Below are 25,520 nucleotides of genomic sequence, written 5' to 3'. Positions count from 1 at the left end.
GTATTTTTATGCGGTTCTCGTAGTTCCATGTTACGAAATACCCTGAATATTCTACTTTGGTTCGTTTGGCTTAAATTGCAGGAATGGACATGAAAGTAGCGGAATTGAGCCCGAAACTGTCCCTTTTGTTTGCATTTAGAAGATGAGTGGAATTGGAGCGGAAATGTTGCTGCCTTGGGATGCGTGAAGCGGTCTCGAAAGCTAAAATCACCGAAGCAATGAGTTGGTGCAGTGGCAGTTGGTCAATTGAAACCTTTTGCTGGCCAAATTACTCGATCGGAGCCTTTTAGATGGTGCACGGTACTCGATCAAGTGGTTCCCTTGTTCCATCGAGAGGTGTTGATTTAAAGGTTCTCGATCGAGGAACCTTTGCACTCGATCGAGAGGAATTGCTGAGTATCTGTTCGATCGAGTATATTTAAAACACTCAATCGAGCACTTATCAATCTGATACGAGATTTTATCATTTACTCGATATTTTAATTACGTTTTTAGGTTAATCAATATCTCTCCTATAAATAGGAGAGACTTAATTAGGTTTAGTGAGTCCTCTTTTGGACCCCTTCAGACGAAAAAACATTGCTTTGTTCTGCTATTTTTCCGGATCTCATTCTTAGTAATTCTCCTTCTCTTTTATGCTTTTTCTCTCTTGCTCGCCTCTTTATTATGTTTGTTTCTACTTTATCTTCTATTCTCACTTTATCTATGCGTAGCTAATTCTCTAATGCTAGGATTAGGGGAGCCATGGTAGTATAACAATGATGTGATAATTAGTTAGAAGGTTTCGTTGTGAGAATTATTTTATGGCAATTTAACTGTAATCGTTAGGTTGAATGCATGCAACTGAATCAATTAATCCGGTTAAATTCAGACCTAGATCAAGAGATTGGAATGAATAGATCTGTTATGAACAATAAACTACTCTAATGAGGGTGAGAGCTAAGTTAATTTTATTTTAGGGCGGATAGCGGACCGAGAGGACCTTTCCTTTACCCTTCTCGCATCAGACCGATTGACCTATGTTTAGCTGATTTGTGTAATACCGTGGTGAACGGACATCCTGAAATATTTCTCTTTATCTGCTTAATCTCCTTTTTCATCCCTTGCTTTTATTAGTTTAGTTTATTCTACTCAAACCCCCGTTTGTGACCTTAGACAGACCAAGTAACGAGTAGATAGTGACCGCCTCCCTGTGGATACGATACCCGACTTACCTCTATTATATTTATTAGTTAAGCCGGTTGGTTTATTTTTGATAAGGTTGCGACAGCCGTGTCAATTATCAAGCTATCTAATAATGACGTTTCAAACATTTTGTGCTATTAGAAACCAATGTTATTATCGTAATCATAAAAGCAAAAAATATATACAATCATAATAAAAGTCAATCAAGACACCTGAAACTTCTTCTGTTAAAATTGTTTTGTCATTTATCACACCCTTTCGTTTTTATATGTCATTTTTCCCGAGTTAAGTCTCTAATTTGACTTTAATTTTTCTTTTTAAAAGTCCAAAAATAAGAATAATTACACCACTAAATTTCTTATGAAATCCTCCCTCCATATCTTATTGATTTTCCCATTTACGTTTGGCTAGAAAACAAGGAGCAAGGATAAACACATATGATATGTGGGCCGGTTTTCTAAACAAAAAAAAGAAGAATAAACAAGTGGGGTTAACTGATAACATGTCCCTCTATTTTTTATTTTAAGTATCCAATGTAATTTGGTGGGAAGGTTATCACTTAACCCTAGATATTTAGGCCATGTTCTTTTAGACTGAAATTATCTGAACTGAACTTAATAGATTTGAATTAAATTTAATGGAGTTGAACTGAACTGAGGTAAGAGTTAATTTGTGAAGAGAAGAGCTGAGTTAATGTGTGAAGAGAAGAGCTTAACTGAACTGAACTAAACTGAATGAAGTTGAACTGAATTGAAATGAGTTGAAATCAAGTTCAAAATAACAAGACCTTAGTCTTCTTTTTGTCTCATAAATAATAAATAATAAAGAACCATGTAAAAACAAGAATCAAATCAAAATAAAATATTTTGATGCTAAATTACAAAATGTCCGTAGCGGTAACCCTACTTTCTACAAAATTATGATTATGATAATAATACTCGTAGCTAATTAATTAATAGTGAATCACAAATTCTCATTGAAAAATGCACTATCCGTTACAAGTTGAAGAGGCTCGGATAATATCATTTGACAATAAAATGATTGGATAGTGTGCAAGTTGGCTGAAAAATAGCTTGTAGTAATTTACTACTAAAGTGGTTGGTGCACTTCACCGAGTGCCACGAGCACTCGACCGACTGTACAGGCATAGACACTCTTTTCGCTTGTTGGGCCTTGGTATAAATACCCTCTTTTCAAATTTTTCTTCACTTTTAAAACCCTAAACACTTCCCACCATATCTCAACCGTCCTCAAACACTCCAAAAATCTCATCCTTTGAATATTCACACCTTATCTTGAATATTTTGTGCTCAAGCCAATACTTTTTCATTTCTTTACATGTGTAAGTTGTTAATTACCCTTCTTCTTCTTCTTCTTCTTCTTCTTCTTCTTCTTCTTCTTCTTCTTCTTCTTCTTCTTCTTCTTCTTCTTCTTCTTCTTCTTCTTCTTATTATTATTATTATAAGTAGTAGTAGTAGTAGTAGTAGTAGTAGTAGTAACCCTAGATTTCTTGGGGGATGTGTCTTATGGGAATTTAATTAGTGTGTTGGTTAATTAAGTGGTTTAATTAATGGTTATTATTATTATTATTGTTGTAGAACATATTTATAAAAGTTATTCCCTTAATTAAATGTCGGAGGAGACTTCTTAGAGGAGCCCTTGTAGAGAGTGCTTGTTGTTGTTGAAGATTTGCTTAATGTAAGGTTTCCTCGATCTTAGTAATATGGTTGTTTACATTTGTATAAATTGTCATGAATTACTTAGTATATGTCATAATTGCATTATAACATGATTAGTTGGACATTAATGTTGGTTGCATGTTAGCATTGGTAATTCACGATGTTATGTTGATGGGTAAGTGGTATTAGTTTTATATTATCATTTGAATTGCATTATAACATGAAATTTGAGAATTGATGGTTAATAAGCTGGAATAATGATGAATATATGCATTCATGTCATATTGTGGTTCATGTTAATGTGGAAAGGTATATTTACCATATATTGTGCCTACTTTGGTTACTTGTGGATGTTGGAGGAGGTTGGTGGTGGATTGTTGGCTTGTTTGTGTTGGGTTGTTGAGGAGGCGTAAGACGAATCGGGAGACAGTCTTACGCTTGGGCCGCCTCTTGTAGTTTCTCACTCCAAGAGGAACGTGCACGTTTATGACTTGTGTATGGAGGGACTTGTGTGGTGTCACGACGTCTGGTAGGGGTCCGGTTAGCCCCCGGGCTCGGTACTTTGAGCGTGTCCCAAGTATCTTTTACGGACTCCGGTCCGGCTGTTGGTGGCGGTGTTGCGATGCCGTCACCGGGTTTGGTTTGGAAGATGAGTGGTGTTGGAGGTGATTTGTGGTTACCATACTTCATTCTTGCATAACATTGTTGTATTTCACATTGTATACTCATGTTATATCGCAAGCACTCGTATTATTGAGACTGACCATAATTGTTTTCAAAATCTGTGGTGAACTATATGATATTTCCGGTCATATGGGTAGCAGTGGTAGGTAGCTTTGTACATATGGTTGAGTCAGAGGCTTGGAGCGGTCCTTCACTTAGCATGTCACCATTTTGAATTCCTTAGCTTTTGACATTATTCATTAGACTCCACTTATTTCTTTGGTTTGTATAATTTGGGATTGTAGTTTAATCCCCGAATATGTAATAACTCTCTTAACTTTAAACTTATATATTTTAATGTCTTTATTGTTATTTGTTCGCACTACTACCTTGGGAAACCAAGATGTGTAGCACCTCTATTGGCTAGGAAGGTGACGGGCTGAAAGTCGTATGCCTTTCAAAGTAAATTTATTTCACTTACTCGACTACACTACTAAGAATAGAAATATAATGGAAGTAAGGTTTGAACCCACAGAGAAGGACTAAGTTAATTAACTAATGTGTATAATAATGCAGAGTAAAGTAATCGATTTAGGGGGAATTTGTTTATTTGTAATGTAACACTAATTAAACTAAAGAAAACTAACAAAGATTATAACTTTTGGGAAACTCAGATGATTTAAAGGTCTCGGATCAACTTATCTCCACTACCAATTAATTCAATTGATCGTCGAAAGTCTCAAATACCAATTTACCTTCAAGTACTATCGTGAATAAATATTAAGAGTAGTGAAATAATTCGATCAACGATATTATAAGACCCTAATTATCAAATAATCCAACACACGCGTGCGAATTCAACCCAATAGCAGCAGTAATGATTAAAGGAACCGATAGAAATAATAACCATAACCACGCAGTCGTAATTCAATTGTATGTTGAATCTCTTCCTAAACCCAAATAATGATAAACTGAATCAATTAGAAGGATAAAAGTTGATACTTTAATTTAGATATCAAGCAAGCAGAGTCGATAATCTAAACTAGCAAAAGATTAATAATTACTAACACTATTGATCAGATAATGAAAGTAAATAACAATCAAAGAAATAAAGTACAAGAGATTAGAACAATACTTGAAAGATAAAGGGTAAAGACAATCTCACAATCGATTAATCGGTAGCTTCAAAAGTTGAACCAAGAGAAGGAGGAATTAGTTCCTCACAAATAGGTCTAAAATAATCATGTTTTCTCCAAGAATTGCAAAAGTAATTTTTAAAACTGAAATAAAGAGTTTAAGTACTCTCCTAAAGAAAGTCAACTTAGTAACCAAAGTAAAAAACAAGTCTCGGAACAAACCGACTAAACTAAACAAACATCGAGCCTTCATAGTCTGATATGCACGATAATAACACAAACCAGGGTCGAATGTATGTCGCGCATAGGTCGCTTATGGGTCGCGCGTGGGTCGAATGTGTGTGACAGGCTAAATCGCACACCTATCAAAAATAAACAAACCGGCCTAAACTAATGTAGTAGAGGAAGTCGGGATCGTATCCACATGGAGACAATTGTGTTCTATTGGCTAATTATAAGTCCGTCTGAGTCACAAATATCGAGGGTTGATTGGTTTTGTCTATCAACTAAAATAGCAAGCAAAGAGGAAATAAATATAGAAAAAGGATTTCAAATAATAGGAAGAAAATGGCTAGGATTTTGGGTCACCATGGTCAACAACGATCAAAGGTAAGGTCAACAGTCGGCATAAACACGGCTTGAGGGGTATTGAAAAGGTCCTTCTGGTCCGCTATTCGCCCTAAAGTACTAATCTAGCTTTCGCTCTAATTAGGATGGTCTATTGTTTGTAGCAGGTCTAACTTCTTTCAATCTCTCGATCTAGGTCAAAGTTTCCCGGGTCAAATAATTAATTACATCTGCTATTAGACGCTACAATTGTTACACCCCCTTCTTACCCGACCAAGGTAATTGAGAGATGTTACCTTCTCGGTTTCCCGAGGCGGTAAATCGGAGATATGATAAAGAAACCTTTATTATAAATGACAAGTTTAGTGATTACAACCCAAAAACTAATGAATAAATTACAACTCATGGCCACTATACTCATCTAACTAACGATACTCATCTCGTGACTCATCGAGCTCGTCCCGTCTCCCACGTACTATCCAACAACCTGTACTTAACCTGCTCCCCATATGACCAAAGGACTTAATATGGATCAGCACAGGCCACCCCAAAAGAGATAGGTGACAAATACACGGACACAACAAACGTCAGTTTAAATGGACAAATAAAAGCCGACACAACTAAAGTGTGAACATGCAATATGACTACTAATGTGAATGCCATAGTACTAAAAGACCACCACCATGGTACCAGGACACGCCTAGGCATACCGTCAACCACACTGGTACCGGGACACACCCAGACGTACCGATAACCACAAACAGGTACCAAGACACGCCCAGACGTACCGATAACCACAAACAGGTACTGAGACACGCCTAGACGTACCGGGTCCGGAAGTCAACCGGATCCTCTACCAGACGTCGTGTCTCAACCACACGCGTCACTCCAAACTCAAGCCATCAATTTGCACATTCCTCTTGGAGTGGGAAGCTCCAAGAGGCGACTAAAGCATAAGACAGTTTCCCAACCGTCTTACGTCTCAACAACAACAACAACAACAACAACAACAACAACAACAACAACAACAACAACAACAACAACAACAACAACAACAACAACAACAACAACAACACAACAACAACAATTCTTCCAACATATGTGATGACAACCAATACATGAACTACAACCAACATATCATAATCGTCCTCTTAATGATGTGATTACCACTAAGCATGTTATAATGCAAATGCCCTAATTATGCAAGACTAACTACATCATCAAAATAAATAACTTCATATCATTGAAACCGAGTAGGATTAACTTAGCTTTTAGCAATCTCCTCAAGCTACTCGAATCCGGATCGAAACCGTCTCAAAGAACCGTCTTATCCTATACAAATCACATGATAACTATCACAATACATCCTATACTAATATACAATACAAAGCCTCTTATTATCACCCCTTAATTACTCCAAATACACCTACTAAACACTAATTAATTACCCATGACTAATTCGCTCAAAAGTTAGGGTTTAAAGATTAGAAAATAAGAGATCTTTACTTACTAGGTGGAGATGAAGAGGAAGGTGGTAGATCTCCTAATCCAAGCTTGAATCCCAATTAGAAGGTGTTTGTGAGGGTTTTAGGGAGAGGGGAGGGAGTTTGGAGAGATACGGAGGAAGGTGGAAATGATTTTAGGCTTAGGGGGGAAAGGGATGAAATCACGTGTTCTGAAAGCAGCATCACTGGAACGAGTGCCGAGTCCACTCGGTCGAGTGGACTCACTTAGCCGAGTAGCACTCCACTCGGCCGAGTTGACTTACTCGGTCGAGTGTACCCTTCACACGACCGAGAAGACCCACTCGATCCGCTGCAACACCATTCGGTCTACGCTCAGGTCTAGTGCAAGGCTATCCTTCCCATCTGAGTAATTTCTTATCGGTCTAAACCTCCTCTCACGTGTCCCGAGGTCTAAGTACGGGTCCCACAAAGGCCGGGTATTACTATCTTATCTCCTTAAAAATGAACTTCGTCCTCGAAGTTCGCCTCATCCTCACTTTTCCTTAACACTTTCTTACGTCTCATTCGTGTCATGCCTCACCCCCAAGACTCTTCCTCACACATTCGCTCATCTCTCTCGTTAGTGTTTTATCGTACGTGGTCTTTTGTGTTCTCATATCCTTTCTTATTTCTAAATGTTGCATTCACTCCCTCTAAAAGAGAACTTCGTCCCGAAGTTCACCACTCGATCTCTCGCAAGAAGGATTTTCTTTATTCACTCGATCTAGGCTCATGGGTTTAAGTACAAGTCAAGCTCAACATTCATTCCCACTCTTATGGCTAAGGTCCAGTTGTATCATGTATAGTTTGTGACTCTAGGTATACGTGTATAGCCCATGACTCCATACATACCAATCATAACGCGGTCGACTACCTCGCCTACTGGGGCTCACTCTCTTCCAAATTCCTTATTCCCGACTAATTCATGTTGTGCATAAACCACATGATTACGCTGTATTCTTATCCATCCTCGTATCATATCATCTCACTCTAGTTGCCACAAGACCCGGTCGTGTAAGACTCATATTATTCTCGCTTATGCTTTCCAATTACCGCATCATTATTATCCTTACTAAGCATGTTAGGTCTCATCCATCGGTTAAACATATATATTTCATATTACAACATATAAACCGGCACATAACAATGTAAACAACTCATTCCAGTTTATTCAAGATGATTTCTATGTTCATACAACTATTGGGTGGTAGGTAGGGTCACAAAACAAAATACTCAGTCCATATGATGCCCGTCGTTGTGTGCACCAAAGATAAATTTATAATTCCAACTAAAACTATAGCTAGCGGCAGTCGGGTCGAACCACAGAGAGGCAGATGTAATTATTAGTTGTCCAATTTCAGTCTTAAAGTAACAAATGTGGGGATTTGATTGATTTGGTCTATAACTAATGAGCAAATAAACGAGCTAATAAAAGAAATAGATTAAATCAAATATTAAAAGAGGTACTAAGATGGTCGGTTCACTGTAGTTTCGGCAGCAGCATACTAAGTAGGTCTGAAATAAACACATGAGGAGGGAAAACAAGAGGTCCTCTCGGTCCACTCTTAACAAGTAGCATCTTTCGATCTCGCTACGGCTCCCCAATATCACTAGTACTGACTCTCGTCCTGAAAAGTGACTAAAAACCTTAACTTTACCTATCTTTCGATCTCAGCGTAGTTTAGTCATTTTAATTGGTGGTCTAACAACTTTCCCTATCTTTCGATCTAATGGGTCAGTCATAACCTAAACATTCAACTAGTTGCGTGCACTCGATTCGTCAAAAATAGAATTAAATCAATTAAAATGAAGGTAACACCTCACGTGGTCAGTAGATCGACCAGGTAGGGCGGTCGATCGACCAACACGCGATTTCAGGCCAAATTAATTCTAATGCCGCGTAAGTAGAGGTTCCCTACATCCTAGCACGAATAATTTAGCTACTCATGATATTGATAAAAACAACAACGAGATTAACGAAATAAACTACTGAATTCATGCTTGAATTAATTAAATAACAAATAGCAATAAATGATAATCGGCTTCGGGGAACTAACTAGCAATTCTATATTATCAACGAAATATGAGCAATAAAACTGAATAAGAACAGGAGAATACCGAATGGAAGAATTGCAGGAATAGAATCAAAAACCGATTGCAAAACGAACTTTATTAATGAAAGAACGATAATCTAAAGAACCCTAATTATTTCCCTACAGTTTCTGATAAAAGACTTGATGAAAAATGCTTAATGTCAGTTACGTTATATAGAAATATACGTAACACTTATTTCTAAAAACCTAAATACAATGGGCTTTGGAATTCTCGATCTTTTTATTCACGTCTGAATCACGGTCTGGTCGATCGACCATGTTGCTCAGTCGATCGACTAACCTATGCTGAACATTAGCTTCTGATCTTCGTGCCTTGGTCGATCGACCATATGGGGCAGTCGTTCGACCACCATAGCTGGTAGTTCGCTTCTAATTCTCCATAAAGTTGTCTTTTAGGCTTCGAAACGCGCACCAAGTTCATTTCTGGAGTCTCTACTCCATATCAAATGCAATGCAATGCACTCGGGGACGAATTTAGCTAAATATCTACTCATTTCCGCATAAATCTGCAATATTACATAAAAATACGAAAGTAGACGAAATGGGGCAAATAGTAGCATAAAACTACATAATTGACCTCTGAAATGCGTGTAAGATGAGGTGTAAACATCATATAAATGACACGCATCAAACTTCCCCAAACCAAACCCTTGCTTGTCCCCAAACAAGAACTAGACTCGATCCTAAAACCTAGTGGAACGAGTTCAGTCTCAGAGCAAAATGCAAACCGAGTAGCCTAAACCAATTTAATGCAATAACCAACAATCAATTAGCATATGAATCATACAAACGAGTTATGAAGTCGTTAAAAACTGCTGAACTGTCAACTGTAGAGACCTATCAAATTGTACTCTCACGGGTCGCTCAAATCACTCAAATAAGCATAAGGTGAATAATGTATAAGATAGAAAGAATTCATTTTGTAGTGACACTCACCTAACTACGACCTATAAGAACATGCCTGCAATCTAATATGAAAATGACCTCTACAACCATACATATGCATTCCAACCAATCAAATGACCATGACACATGCCGAGGTATATATATGGATATATGAGGTAATGGGTAAGAAGAGGCAAAGATAATTATGGGAGTGTGGAGGTACAGGTGATCAAGCTAGTACCTAAACAGAACCATATGACAACATCCAACTTCTTGCTCATAATCAACAATAAAACCCGATGCTAATTATCAAGCACAAATCTCGCAATCTCCAAAATAATTGAAATCAATCAGCTCCCCATAAGATATAATTGCAACATGGGAGCAAAAATCGCCAATTAAATAAGGACTTGAATCATACGAATTGATTTTTTTCTTCTTCTTTTTTCGGACTCCAGTCGATCGACCAAATTGGTAAGTCGATCGACCGTTTCAAACAGTATATCACTCTTTTTTTCTTTTTTTTTTTGAATCATTTTTTTTTTCTTTTCTTTTCTATTTCTTTTCTCTCCTTCATTCCTTTTTCATCTTCCCAACAACATCTCAAAAGAGCATATGCCACCAAAAACGAAGTAACAATCCCAAGAACGTAAACTACTAGCTTGACAAAGGCAGGCTAAGTGTAGGATGTAGTAACGGGACAAAAAGGCTATTTTTGGCAGTGTGGGGCTTATGAGCAAATTGAATAAAGGGAAACCTCTACCACATGTGTCAACAAACCACAAACCGAATGCATACAGGTATTAAGCAGATCAAGTTCATATTTATGCATATTTATGTAACATGTCTCATAAAGAGTACTACTCACATCCTAGATGAACTGGTCCAATAACACCAGTTATAGGCTCTAAAACTCAGAAAATGATGTAGCTTGCCAAAAATCAAAGTCAAGTCTCAAGTTCAGCAAGAAATTTAACGAAAACTCGTAGACTATGCATGTATGATTCTACTAATAACATGTTAATTTAGCAAGGCTTAGGCATAAAACAGCTGAAAATGCAATGTCATCATTGAAATACTACCATTCCGACTCGACCTAAATGCTAAAAGTAAACGTGCAATTTTTTGAATTTTTGAAAATTTTCAATTTTTTTTTTGTATATATATAGAAAATTAAACAACAATGCAAACTGAAATGTAAACGTGAATGCAAGCAAATGAAATGCAACGCAAAACCCTTCTCCAAACCAAATCACACAATGTCCCCATTGTGCAAAATCATGTAGTGAAATAAAAGAGAAATGGGAATTTGCGTTAAAATAAATAAATATGACATGAAATAAGGACTCGGAAACTCACAAGACTTTAAGCGCAGCAAAAGGAAACCTCCCCAAACCAGCGTGAGCTAGGAGGTTTCAGTAGCCAGCAGTGCTACCAATAAGTGCCTGAAAAGACAAACAGTACCACGTGTAATCCGAGAAAGCAAAATTGGGACGGTATAATTATGTGCGGAAATGATAAAACAGAAGAAAACAGAAATTAAGCGGGAAATAAAGTGAAGGGAATACTCCCTTGTCTCCGCAAATCGACCAAACACAGCAGGGGAATGATCGAAAACAGGTACAGCAGCTCTGGGTGGACGATCGACCACATCACCCAGTCGATCGACCAAGGTGAACAGCAACAGGAGCTTCTGAAATTCGCAGCCCAGTCGATCGACCATAGGAGGCAGTCGATCGACTGGAAAAACTGTTGTAACTTCTGATTTCGTCTAATTAGCTCAATAAATTGAGCTATCAAGGTCTATAAACCTGCAATTACACACAATAACGCGCCCAAAATTGCGCAAAACCCAAAGCAAGAGTCTAAAATGTATAAAATCCTAAGCAAACTTAAAAGAGCGAACGTCTCGCGCACACGAAAAACGATAAATAGTCTTAAAAAGCTATAAAATGTTTGGTTTATAAATCATTCGATCAACTAGTAGTTGATTAAGAACGGCCACGGGATGGCCCACTTAGTTGGCTTCTGGCTACAAGAAGTAGTCTCAACAGTGCTCATCTTCTCAGCTGCACTCTTCTCAACTCCATCACTCGCAGAACTCGACTGATCAACAACCTCATCATCCTCCCAAGCAATGACCTCCTCTAGCTCGTCGGAATCCAAGTCGGAAGCCCTCACTTTTACTGGCTCATCTTCAAGCCCCTCATCAGTGCCATAGCTAAGACATCCCAAGCCACCTCTTGAAACGATTGGCTCCTGCACAACTGGAGCAACAGGCGGCTCTTCCTTCCCCAAACCAGCTCCTGCAATATCAGAAATAGATGAATCTTCCTCCAATTTGCTCCCAATCTAGGGCGGAGGTGTTATAACAGGAATAGGTGTAGAGACAGGCATATCAGGAAGCACAAAATATGATTTCTTTTCAGAAACCGGATTACAAGTTACAGGCCACATGGGGTCTTTCTTCTTAGCTGTCTGGGCAAAGACAATAGAGTGCTTTCCTACTTTAAAGGTCAAAGTCCCCGAACCAACATCGATAACTTCACCAGCAGTGTGCAGAAAGGGTCTACCCAATATGATAGGAATGTGGGCATCCTCAAGCATGTCTAGTAAAACGAAGTCAACAGGGAAAAAGAACTTTCCTATCTTCACGGGAATGTCCTCTAAGACTCCTATAGGCTGGACCGCAGATCGATCAGCCATCTGTACTGTCATATCGGTGACTGCAAACCTAGTCAATTTCAATTTTCTAGCTAGACTCAAAGGCATAACGCTAATGCTAGCTCCTAGGTCACATAACGCCTTCTCAATTGAGAAGGTACCAATATTACAAGGAACGGAGAAGCTACCTAGGTCAGCTAATTTATGTGGTGCAGTATGGGTCAAATAAGAGCGTGACTCTTTTGTTAGTGCGACTGTATGCACAGTTTCAAGTGACTTCTTTTTAGACAAAAGTTGTTTCATAAACTTTATGTAAGCAGGCACTTGATTGACTAACTCAAGAAAAGGAACTTGCACATTTAAGCTACGGATAACATTTTCAAATTTATTAAATGATACCTGTTCCTTTGTCGGCACCAATCGCTCTGGATAAGGGGCTGTAAGAAGTAACTTAGCCCTCTCCTCTAAATCTCTCATGCCGGCATCGGTGGAATTAGGCTGAAAGTCCACAACCTTCTCCTTGTTGTAGCTTGACCCTTCTTCAGACCGTCTCAAATGTGAACCATTAATCGACATAGGGTCGTACTTCGGAACCGGAACTGACCCATCAGTATTTGGGTCTTTCCTCAATATTTTCGTGGCAGTCGTACCCCGGAAAAAATGATCCCTCAAGTTATCGGGCATTGGAGGACGAAAAGAGTCACCTACAGCAGCGCTGTCAGTCGATCGACCAGGTTGGTCAGTCGATCGACTGACTTCTACAGGAACAGTAGCTGCTGTTTGTCGTGGACTGGTCGATCGACCGTGTATGTCAGTCGATTGACTGACATACCTGTTGATCGTCTTTTTCTTTCCACTGTTCGTTCCAGCTTTCTTTTAACTTGGTTCCGCCTCATCTTTTTCAGCGACATCCTCAACCATAGCGGGCCCATCAAGGGTAGACCCACTCCTCAAGGTGATTGCATTTAAGGTCTCCTTTTGATCAGTTTGAGTCGGTAAATGTCCCGGAGCTCGAGTTGTATTCTTGCTAGCCAATTGGGCAATTTGGCTCTCAAACATCTTCATCCCGGCCTCTCTAGCTTGGGATTCTTTCAGCAACAAATTCTTTAGCTCAGTAAGATCGGAATTTTGGGACTGCTGCTGTGGGACATACGGAGGCTTTTGGAACTGTTGTTGCTTATGAGGGGGACATAATTCTGCTACTGCTGCTGCTGTGGAGGTTGAGTCGGATTCAAGACATTTTGGCTGCTTCACCTCAGATTCGGATGGACATTCGGCTCATAGTAAGTGTTTGTCTGCCTATAATGTTGAAAGGCATCACAAGACACAAAGGGACTAGGACAATTGTCTGAAACATGTCCCTCAGCTCCACATCTTTTACAGACGAAAGGACCGTCTGAAACAGCATTTACATGATAAATCCCTCCTTTTGAAGCTCCTCCCAACTCGTACTTATCAAATCTCGCCGTGAGAGCCTCTAGTGCAGCTACAGAAGAAGATTCAGCAGCTCTCCTTTGATTTCCCCTGGAATTCCCATATTCAGCTTTATGGGTGGCTAAGTCGTCAATGATCTTCCACCCCTTAGTCTCTCCCATGTTCTCCTGGAATCTGCCACTGGCTGCCACATCCAGGATAGCCCTCTGATCGTCGTAGAGCCCATTGTATAACTGATTGCATAGGCTCCATTTCTCAAACCCATGATGCGGAATAGTTCGCACCAGCTTCTTGAAACGCACCCACGCCTCATGAAAGTTCTCGTCAGGCCCCTGTTTAAAGCTCGTGATCTGAGTTCTAATGGCATTGGTCTTTGAAGCAGAGAAGTACTTCTTATAGAATGCTAAGGCCAGAGAATTCCAGTTAGTGATCCCATTAGCAGCTCGATCCAGGTCTCTGTACCACTCCCTTGCAGCATCACGAAGAGAGAATATAAACATTGTCTCCTCCACCTGGTCCTGGGTCACACCGGTCGGTGGGGGGTATAGAGCAGCAATAGTCAATAAATATCTCCATATGCTTGGCTGCATCTTCATTTGCAGCTCCCCCAAATTGGTTCCTCTCAACCAAGTTGATATAAGAAGACTTCGGTTCGAATTTTCTATCAGCTCCTGGTAATTCGAACCCCTTATATAGATTCGCAGCTGTCGGCTCCGAGTGACTGGCTATAGTTGCTTCTTCAGCCATCTCTAAAAAATCTGGATAAGTGACTGTCTCAGCTGATGAAGTAGAAACTGGAGACGAAGGTGGATCCTCCTCAAATAGAGCGTTATCATAGTAACTAGACAGAGTACTCAGCTCTTCCTCTGTCGGCAATACCCTAGATGATCGCCTCAACTCGCGCAAAGTCTTCTCAATCTCAGGATTGAACGGTAGTAATTCACCACCCTGTGATCTGCGCATAAGAAGAAACTACAAAAAGAATATGAGAATAGTTTAAGGAACGAATGTCCCTTAAACTAAGAATCAGACTAAAATAAAACAACTAAAAATTAGAACAATTGCCTCCCCGGCAACGGCGCCAAAATTTGATGCCCGTCGTTGTGTGAACCAAAGATAAATTTATAATTCCAACTAAAACTATAGCTAGCGGCAGTCGGGTCGAACCACAAAGAGGCAGATGTAATTATTAGTTGTCCAATTTCAGTCTTAAAGTAACAAATGTGGGGGTTTGATTGAATTGGTCTATAACTAATGAGCAAATAAACGAGCTAATAAAAGAAATAGATTAAATCAAATATTAAAAGAGGTACTAATATGGTCGGTTCACTGTAGTTTTGGTAGCAGCATACTAAGTAGGTCTGAAATAAACACATGAGGCGGGAAAACAAGAGGTCCTCTCGGTCCACTCTTAACAAGTAGCGTCTTTCGATCTCGCTACGGGTCTCCAATATCACTAGTACTGACTCTCGTCCTGAAAAGTGACTAAAAACCTAAACTTTACCTATCTTTCGATCTCAGCGTAGTTTAGTCATTTTAATTGGTGGTCTAACAACTTTCCCTATCTTTCGATCTAATGGGTCAGTCATAACCTAAACATTCAACTAGTCGCGTGCACTCGATTCGTCAAAAATAGAATTAAATCAATTAAAACGAAGGTAACACCTCACGTGTTCAGTCGATCGACCAGGTAGGGTGGTCGATCGACCAACACGCGATTTCAGGCCAAATTAATTCTAATGCCGCCTAACTACAGGTTCCCTACATCCTAGCACGATTAATTTAGCTACTCATGATATTGATAAAAACAACAACGAGATTAACGAAATAAACTACTGAATTCATGCTTGAATTAATTAAATAACAAATAACAATAAATGATAATCGGCTTCGGGGAACTAACTAGCAATTCTATATTATCAACGAAATATGAGCAATAAAACTGAATAAGAACAGGAGAATACCGAATGGAAGAATTGCAGGAATAGAATCAAAAACCGATTGCAAAACGAACTTTATTAATGAAAGAACGATAATCTAAAGAACCCTAATTATTTCCTTACAGTTTCTGATAAAGACTTGATGAAAAATGCTTAATGTCAGTTACGTTATATAGAAATATACGTAACACTTATTTCTAAAAACCTAAATACAATGGGCTTTGGAATTCTCGATCTTTTTATTCACGTCTGAATCACGGTCTGGTCGATCGACCATGTTGCTCAGTCGATCGACCAACCTATGCTGAACAGTAGCTTCTGATCTTCGTGCCTTGGTCGATCGACCATATGGGGGCAATCGTTCGACCACCATAGCTGGTAGTTCGCTTCTAATTCTCCATAAAGTTATCTTTTAAGCTTCGAAACGCGCACCAAGTTCATTTCTCGAGTCTCTACTCCATATCAAATGCAATGCAATGCACTCGGGGACGAATTTAGCTCAATATCTACTTATTTCCGCATAAATTTGCAATATTACATAAAAATACGAAAGTAGACGAAATGGGGCAAATAGTAGCATAAAACTACATAATTGAGCTCTGAAATGCGTGTAAACTGAGGTGTAAACATCATATAAATGACACGCATCACCATGTCGATTCAAAACCATCAAAACAAAAATAGAACAATCCACTCGGTCGAGTGGAGACTTACTTGGTCGAGTGAGAGGGTCACTCAGTCGAGTGCAGGCTCTTATAGAAAGTCCCCAGGGCCTGATTTTGGCTCACTCGATCGAGTGAGGGGGGACACTCGTTCGAGTGAACCGTCACTCGGTCAAGTGAAAACGAGGCTCGGTCGAGTGTTACCTGATAGTCCTAAAATCTGGTCATTCATAGTCTCTAAGCTTACCAATGCTCAATCATACTTGCAAAAGAGTCTCAATGGTGATCATAGCATCATTCCACCACACAACATCTACTAGGTTTTGGCCTTATGGCCGAGTTTACAACGCGAGAAAAGCAAACTGTCCGAGACTCAATCGACACAAGGTCACACAAGTTTCCACATGAGTGGGTAAAACTAAGAAGATGACTTCCTCCTCTTGCCAAGCCTCTTCACCCACCGAACTAGGGCTCCTTGGTTGTTTACCGGTGACTCCTCCCTCCACGTGCTAAGCTCTTCACTCCTTGTGTCTCCCGAGGTGTCCATCGTCGCGTCTTCTGATTTTGCGTTGACGTAGCGGCCATGATACTCCATAAGTCCTGGAGCCCAGCTGGATGCCCCGCCTCCACTCCCGCTTCCATAGAAAACATTACTCCCTCCCTCGTGAGAGACACCTCCCACTTCCTCTTGGTACGAACTACCCATGTTACCTTGGTAATGACCACCCACATTCTCTTGGTAGCCTCCACCTTGGTGTGTATCGTTAAAGAAACTCCCGGTGGTATAATGCGGTCACGCCCAAGGACCAAGCAAGTGTTCGTTGCTGTGACGACCTCTATGACCCTAATCCGAGGGTTGAATACTGATGCGTGTCTTTTATATGATGTTTTACATCCTATTTTACACGCATTTCAGAGCTCATTCATGTAGTTTATGCTGCATTTCGCCCTATTTCCGTCTACTTCCGTATTTTTGTACATTATTGCAGAAATGTGAAGAATCCAACGGAAACCGAGCTAAATTCGTCCCCGAGTATCCTGCATTGCATTTTGACGAGAAGTATTTGCTTAAGGAACGAGCTTGGTGCGCATTTCAAGGCCCAAAAGACAAGTCCACGAGTTCATAGAGCCCCGTCAGTCCCGACGGATCCAATAACCAAAGATCAAACAAGTATCTCATGTTTCTTTTTAGACCCCGTGTAATGTAATAATAAAAAAATTCAATTTAGACTAGAATTTAAGTTCTATCAAAAAAAGAGCAAAAACTAAAAAAAAATGACAAAAAAAAGAAAGGTATTTTAGAACTTAACCCCTCAGTCGATCGACCAACCCTCGGGTTACAGAAGCTACTGTTCACTGCCAAGCAGTCGATCGACCCCTCACATCAGTCGATCGACCACACTGCTATTCCAGACGAGAATTAAAAGACCGAGGAACTTGAAGCCCATTAAGTTTAGGTTTTGGAATAATTGTTACGTATACTTTCTATATAACGTAACTGAGAATATCCAGTTTTTAATCAAGTTTTATTCAGTAGTTTTACATTAAGTTTCACATACGGTTCTTTATAGTTAATTAGGGTCTGGGACTATTGTTGAGCATTGGAACTTTGGTTCTTATCAATCTTTCCTCTGCAAATTCGGTATTCATCTACCCCAATTTCAGTTTATTGCTTTGCTTTATCATTAGTAAAGAATTGCTAGCTAGATTCCCGCAACCAATTTTATCGTTTCTGTTAATTGTTTACTTTATCGTTTCAAGCATGAATTCAGTAATTCTTATCGTTAATGTTATTGTTTTTACCCTTAGCATGAGTAGCTAAATAGTTTGTGCTAGGATGTAGGCGAGTTTTAGCATAGGCGGCAAAGTATTGAACACAGACTGATTCGCATGTCAGTCGATCGACTGACATTCTCGGTCGATCGACTGACATCGTGAGGTTACCCTTCGTTTTAATTGAATTTAATGTTGTATTTAACTAATCGAATGCATGCGACCAGTTAGATGCTTATTTTATGACTGACCCATTAGATCGAAAGATAGGGAAAGTTATTTGACCACCAATTAAAATGACTAAACTGTGCTAAGATCGAAAGATAGGTATAGTTTAGACTGTTAGTCACTTTTCAGGACGAGAGTCAGTATTAGCGATATTAGGGACCTATAGCGAGATCGAAAGATGCTATTTGTTGAGAGTGGACCGAGAGGACCTCTTGTTTCCCACCTCACTTGTGTTCGATTTAGACCTGTTTAGTATGCTGCCGCCGAAGCTTTAATAAACCGACCATCCTAGTACCCCTTCTTTATCTGTTTAAACCGTCTTTTTAGTTTATTGTCTTTATTTGTTCTTAGCTATAGACCATCTCAACACAACCCCCACAATTGTTACCTTAGACTGAATATAAATCAACTAGAATTTACATCTGCCTCCTTGTGGTTCGACCCTGTTACCACTAGCCTAGGTTAGTCTTAATAGGAAATTATAAATCTTATTTTTGGTACTCACAACGACGGGTATCAAATACCATAGGCTTTGAATACTCCGGAAGTGTCTCCATCCCCGGACCAAAAACTAGGGCGTTCGGCCGGCCTTAACCCTTGGTTATAGGTGAACCCATGCATATCTCTTAGGACCAATTGTTGGAAATCTATATCTTATTATACAACATATTCATATATGTTCAAATTAATTTAGTCATAAAATTAATAACAAATCTTATGCATGCAAACAATAATAAAATTAGAGAAGAAATTCCTCGCTATCAGCAGTAACCGTGGTCGATCGACCACTCTCCTCAGTCGATCGACTGAGATGTACAGTTCCATAAGCTCCTGTAACCCGTGTATCAGTCGATCTACCAGGTATATCAGTCGATCGACTGATACACCCGGTCGATCGACTGATACACGGGTTACAGGAGCTTCTGGAACTGTACATCTCAGTCGATCGAATGAGGAGAGTGGTCGATCGACCACGGTTACTGCTGATAGCGAGGAATTTCGTCCTTCAATGCCCGACAATTTGAGAGACCATTTGTTCCGAGGTTCGACAATCCCGAAGACGTTAGGACCGGACCGAGTCTTTGATGGGTCCGTCCGGTTCGAAGTTTGACCCAATGACGGTCAATGGCTCACATTTGAGACGGTCTGAGGAGGGTTCAAGCTTCAATAAGGAGAAAGCAGTGGACTTCCAGCCTAAGTCCACGGATGCCGGCATGCGCAACTTAGAGGAGAAGGCTAAGGTACTCCTTACAGCCCCATATCCGGAGAGACTAGTGCCGACAAAGGAACGGGTATCTTTCAGTAAGTTTGAGAAAGTTATTCGTAGCTTGAATGTTCAGGTACCCTTCCTTGAGTTAGTTAACCAAGTGCCAGCATACACCAAGTTCATGAAACAATTATTGTCTAAGAAAAAGTCGCTTGAACATGTTCACACTGTCGCTCTAACTAAAGAGTCTTGCTCTTACCTATCTCACACTGCACCCCATAAGTTAGAGGACCCGGGCAGCTTTTCTGTTCCTTGCAAAATAGGTACCTTCTCTATTGAGAAGGCATTATGTGACCTAGGAGCTAGTATAAGCGTCATGCCTTTGAGTCTAGCTAGGAAGCTTAAATTGACTAGGTTCGCGGTAACAGACATGACAGTTCAGATGGCTGACCGATCTGCGGTCCAACCCATAGGAGTCTTGGAGGACATCCCTATCCAAATAGGGAAGTTCTTTTTCCCTGTAGACTTTGTTGTCCTTGACATGCCTGAGGATGCTCATATTCCCATTATTTTGGGTAGGCCATTTTTGCACACTGCTGGTGCAGTCATAGATGTCGGTCTAGGTACCTTGACTTTCAAAGTAGGCAAGCATTCTATTGTCTTTGCCCAACCGGCTAAGAAAAAGGACCCCATGTGGCCGGTGACTTGTAACACGGTTTCTGAAAAGAAATCGTACTTTGTGCTTCCTGAATTGCCTGTCTCTATTACTACTTCTGTGTTAACCCCTCCGCCCCAGATTGGGAGCAAGAAGGACGAAGAATTTGTTGTTTTAGATAATGCAGGAGCTGGTTTGGGGAAGGAAGTGCTGCAAGTTGCGCCAGCTGTAAAGAAGCCGATCATTCAAAGAGGAGGTCTTGGTTGTCTGAGCTATGGGATTGATGAAGTTGTTGATGACGAGCCGGTTAAAGCCAGAAAGTCTGATTTGGATTCTGACAAGCCCGAAGAGATCCTTGACTGGGGAGATGATGAGAGTGTTGATCCGTTGAGCCATACGGACGTGGAAGCTAAGAAGGGTGCAGCTGCTAAGATAAGCACCATTGAGGCTACCTCTAGTAGCCAGAAGCCGACGAAGTGAGCCATACCGTGGTCCTTCTTGATCAACTATTAGTTGATCGAGTTCGTTATAAACTTCATTTTATTTGCTTTTGTTAAGACATTTTTTTTATTGCTTTTGTGTGCGCGAAAACTTCGCATTTTATTTCGCTTGCTCAGGATTTTTAAGTACTTTAGACTTTATTCTGGGTTTTGCGCAATTTTGGGTGCGTACTATTGTGCGTTTGCAGGTTTTTAGACCTCATTTGCTCAAATTATTGAGCAAATACGAAGAAATAGGAGTACAAGAAGATACTTTGATCGATCGACCGCCATCTTGGTCGATCGATCGAGTTGCGCTTTCCAGGAGCTTGTTCTGTTCATCCGAGTCGATCGACTGCCCCTTTTGGTTGATCGACCAAGGACGCTGCTGTATCTGATCACGACCTCTCCCCTGCTGTGTTTGGTCGATTTGCGGACTTGAGGGAGTTTTCTACTCCACTTTATTTTCCGTCAAACTATTTATTTCTTCTGATTTTCTCATTTGTGCACAATTTTACCGTTTCATTATTGTCTTTCTCGGTTTTATACGTGGTTTTGCTTGTCTTTCAGGTACCTATTGGTAGCACTGCTGGCTACTGAAACCTCCTAGCTCACGCTGGTTTGGGGAGGTTTCCTTGCTGCGCTTAAAGTCTTGTGAGTTCCCAAGTTCCACTTCATGTCATATTTTCTTATTTTCTCGCAAATTCCCATTTCTCTTTTATTCATTACATGATTTTGCACAATGGGGACATTGTGCGATTTGGTTTGGGGAAGGGTTTTGCGTCGCATATCATTTGCTTGCATTCACGTTTAATTTTGTTTTACATTGTTTTATTTCATTTCTCTTATATACACAAAAATTCAAAAAAAAAAAAAAAAAATTCAAAAAATTTCAAAAATTCCATAAAATGCACGTTTATTTTAGCATATAGGTCGAGTCGGAACGGTAGTATTTCAAGGATGATATTGCATTTTGCACCTGTTTTGCCTGAGCCTTGCTTATCATCATGTTATTAGTAGAATCGTATAAGTGCATACCTACGAGTTTTCGTTAATTATTTGCTGGACTTGAGACTTGACTTAGGAAATTGGCAAACTACATCATATATTCTGAGAATTAGAGCCTATAACTGGTGTCATCTATGACCAGTTCATCTAGGAATGTGAGTAGTACTCCTTATGAGGCATGTCACATAAATGTGCATAAATATGAACTTAATCTGCTTAATACCTGTACGCATTCGGTCTGTGATTAGTTGACACATGTGGTAGAGGTTTCTTTTTTTTCAATTTACCCATAAACTCCACACTGCCAAAAATATCCCTTTTTGTCCCATTTACTACATCCTACAGTTAGCCTGTCCTTTGTCAAGCTAGTAGTCTGTGTTCTTGGGGTTGTTACTCGTTTTTTGGTGGCATATGCTCATGTTTGAGATAATATTGGGAAGATAAAATGAAGGAGGAAAGAAAGAAAAAGAAAAAGAAAAAAAAGGATGAAAAAATGATTCGAAAAAGAAAGAAAAAAGAGTTATGTACTGTAGAAGCAGTCGATCGACTGCCATATATAGTCGATCGACTGGAGTTCGAAAGAAAGAAGAAGGAAAAATATCAATTCGCATGATTCAGTCTTTATTATTTGGCGATTTTTGCTCCCATGATTCATTTATATCGTATGGGGAGTTAGTTGATTACTTGTATCTCTGGAAATTGTGAGATTTGTGCTTGCTATAGCACCGTTTCGTTTGATTATGAGCAAGAAGTTGGATGTTGCCATATGGTTCCGTTTTGGTACTAGCTTGATCACCTGTACCTCCACTTTTCCATAATTATCTTTGCCTCTTCTTACCCATACCTCACATATCCCATATGTACCTCGGCATGTGTCATTGGTCATCTGTTTGGTTGGAATGCATATGTACGGTCATAGAGATCATTTTCATATTTTATTGCTGGCATGTCTTCATAGGTCGTAGTTAGGTGAGAGTCACTATAAAATTACTTCTTTCTATCTTACATATATTCACCTGTACTTATTGAGTGATTTGAGCGACCCGTGAGAGTCCAATTTGATAAGTCTCTACAAGTTGACGGTTCAGCGGTTTTTGACGGCTTCATAACTCGTTTGCATGATTCATTTGCTGATTGATTGTTGGTTGTGCATTAAATTGGTTAGGCTTTGCATGTTGCAATTCGCTCTGAGATTGAACTCATTCCATTAGGACATTAGATCGAGTCTAGTTCTTGCTTGGGGACAAGCAAGGGTTTGGTTTGGGGAAGTTTGATGCGTGTCTTTTATATGATGTTTTACATCCCATTTTACACGCATTTCAGAGCTCATTCATGTAGTTTATGCTGCATTTCGCCCTATTTCCGTCTCCTTCCGTATTTTTGTACATTATTGCAGAAATGTGAAGAATCCAACGGAAACCGAGCTAAATTCGTCCCCGAGTATCCTGCATTGTATTTTGACGAGAAGTATTTGCTTAAGGAACGAGCTTGGTGCGCATTTCAAGGCCCAAAAGACAAGTCCACGAGTTCATAGAAGTCAAGTACCAGCTCAAGCAGTCGATCGACCACCACCCTCAGTCGATCGACCAACCCTCGGGTTCTGAAGCTACATTCCTTCATGCAAGCGTCGATCGACCCCTCACATCAGTCGATCGACCACACTGCTATTCCAGACGAGAATTAAAAGACCGAGGAACTTGAAGACCATTAAGTTTAGGTTTTGGAATAATTGTTACGTATACTTTCTATATAACGTAACTGAGAATATCCAGTTTTTAATCAAGTTTTATTCAGTAGTTTTACATTAAGTTTCACATACGGTTCTTTATAGTTAATTACGGTTTGGGATTATTGTTGAGCATTGGAACTTTGGTTCTTATCAATCTTTCCTCTGCAAATTCGGTATTCATCTACCCCAATTTCAGTTTATTGCTTTGCTTTATCATTAGTAAAGAATTGCTAGCTAGATTCCCGCAACCAATTTTATCGTTTATGTTAATTGTTTACTTTATCGTTTCAAGCATGAATTCAGTAATTCTTATCGTTAATGTTATTGTTTTTACCCTTAGCATGACTAGCTAAATAGTTTGTGCTAGGATGTAGGCGAGGTTTAGCATAGGCGGCAAAGTATTGAACACGGACTGATTCGCATGTCAGTCGATCGACTGACATTCTCGGTCGATCGACTGACATCGTGAGGTTACTCTTCGTTTTAATTGAATTTAATGTTGTATTTAACTAATCGAATGCATGCGACCAGTTAGATGCTTATTTTATGACTGACCCATTAGATCGAAAGATAGGGAAAGTTATTTGACCACCAATTAAAATGACTAAACTGTGCTAAGATCGAAAGATAGGTATAGTTTAGACCGTTAGTCACTTTTCAGGACGAGAGTCAGTATTAGCGATATTAGGGACCTATAGCGAGATCGAAAGATGCTATTTGTTGAGAGTGGACCGAGAGGACCTCTTGTTTCCCGCCTCACTTGTGTTCGATTTAGACCTGTTTAGTATGCTGCCGCCGAAGCTTTAATAAACCGACCATCCTAGTACCCCTTCTTTATCTGTTTAAACCGTCTTTTTAGTTTATTGTCTTTATTTGTTCTTAGCTATAGACCATCTCAACTCAACCCCCACAATTGTTACCTTAGACTGAATATAAATCAACTAGAATTTACATCTGCCTCCTTGTGGTTCGACCATGTTACCACTAGCCTAGGTTAGTCTTAATAGGAAATTATAAATCTTATTTTTGGTACTCACAACGACGGGTATCAAATACCATAGGCTTTGAATACTCCGGAAGTGTCTCCATCCCCGGACCAAAAACTAGGGCGTTCGGCCGGCCTTAACCCTTGGTTATAGGTGAACCCATGCATATCTCTTACGACCAATTGTTGGAAATCTATATCTTATTATACAACATATTCATATATGTTCAAATTAATTTAGTCATAAAATTAATAACAAATCTTATGCATGCAAACAATAATAAAATTAGAGAAGAAATCGTTTTCTCACCATATGATTTTCGGATATATGGGCACAAGTGAGTTCTCCTACTCACTTGTTCTTGAGCTCTCCAAATGGAAGAACAAAGATTCAAGTATAGAATCCTTCCCAAAAGCATATACCCAAGGAAAACTCATAATAACCAATATTATTTAGATCTAGTAATAATATTACTTTTACTTAGAATATGACACAAAATAAATTGTATTTTTCTCTTGAATATTTCGGTCAAGAGAGAGTATTTTGTGAGGTTTTTATTTCTCTAGAAATCTCATAAGATGTGTAGAGAGAAAGCATTTTTTTTTACACTAGAAAAATATAAAAGATGTGAATGAATAATTGTAGAGGAAACATCCTCTATTACCCAAGTGAAAACCGGTTGGAGGAAGTATGATGTCCAATGCATGGGCTAGTTTTTCTACCCAAGAAAAATAGGCATGCAATGCTACAAGTTAGGTTTTCATCATTGTGTTTTCCACTTAAATAAAAAACACAATATACACCTTAAACCCTCCAATTTTTCGGCACTTATAAAATGGAAAGTCCATTTTATATTTTTTCATTTGTCAATTTTGTCACATGTAACATGTTACATGACATGTCATAATGTAATGTATTTTTAACATATTAAAAAAAATCAACATACTCATAAAATATGTCATTTACAAAATCGACTAGTAAGTCGTAATTACTTGTGCCAAAAGTGTTTCCGTATTATAAA

At 39.4% G+C, this 25,520-nt stretch overlaps 1 non-coding gene across 1 annotated transcript; it reads left to right on the top strand.

The window, feature by feature from the left end:
* Window positions 1–14,090: 14,090 nt before the first annotated feature.
* LOC141615903 (small nucleolar RNA R71) lies at window positions 14,091–14,197 on the top strand. Its single transcript, XR_012530289.1, has one exon. It is a non-coding gene; the product is annotated as a small nucleolar RNA R71 (small nucleolar RNA).
* The last annotated feature ends 11,323 nt before the right edge of the window (window positions 14,198–25,520 follow it).

The sequence above is a fragment of the Silene latifolia genome, chromosome 11, assembly GCF_048544455.1.
Source record: "Silene latifolia isolate original U9 population chromosome 11, ASM4854445v1, whole genome shotgun sequence".
In the NCBI taxonomy this organism is placed as follows: domain Eukaryota; kingdom Viridiplantae; phylum Streptophyta; class Magnoliopsida; order Caryophyllales; family Caryophyllaceae; genus Silene; species Silene latifolia.
The sequence above is the reverse complement of the archived record's forward strand: the minus strand, read 5'-3'. Positions and strand labels throughout refer to the sequence as shown.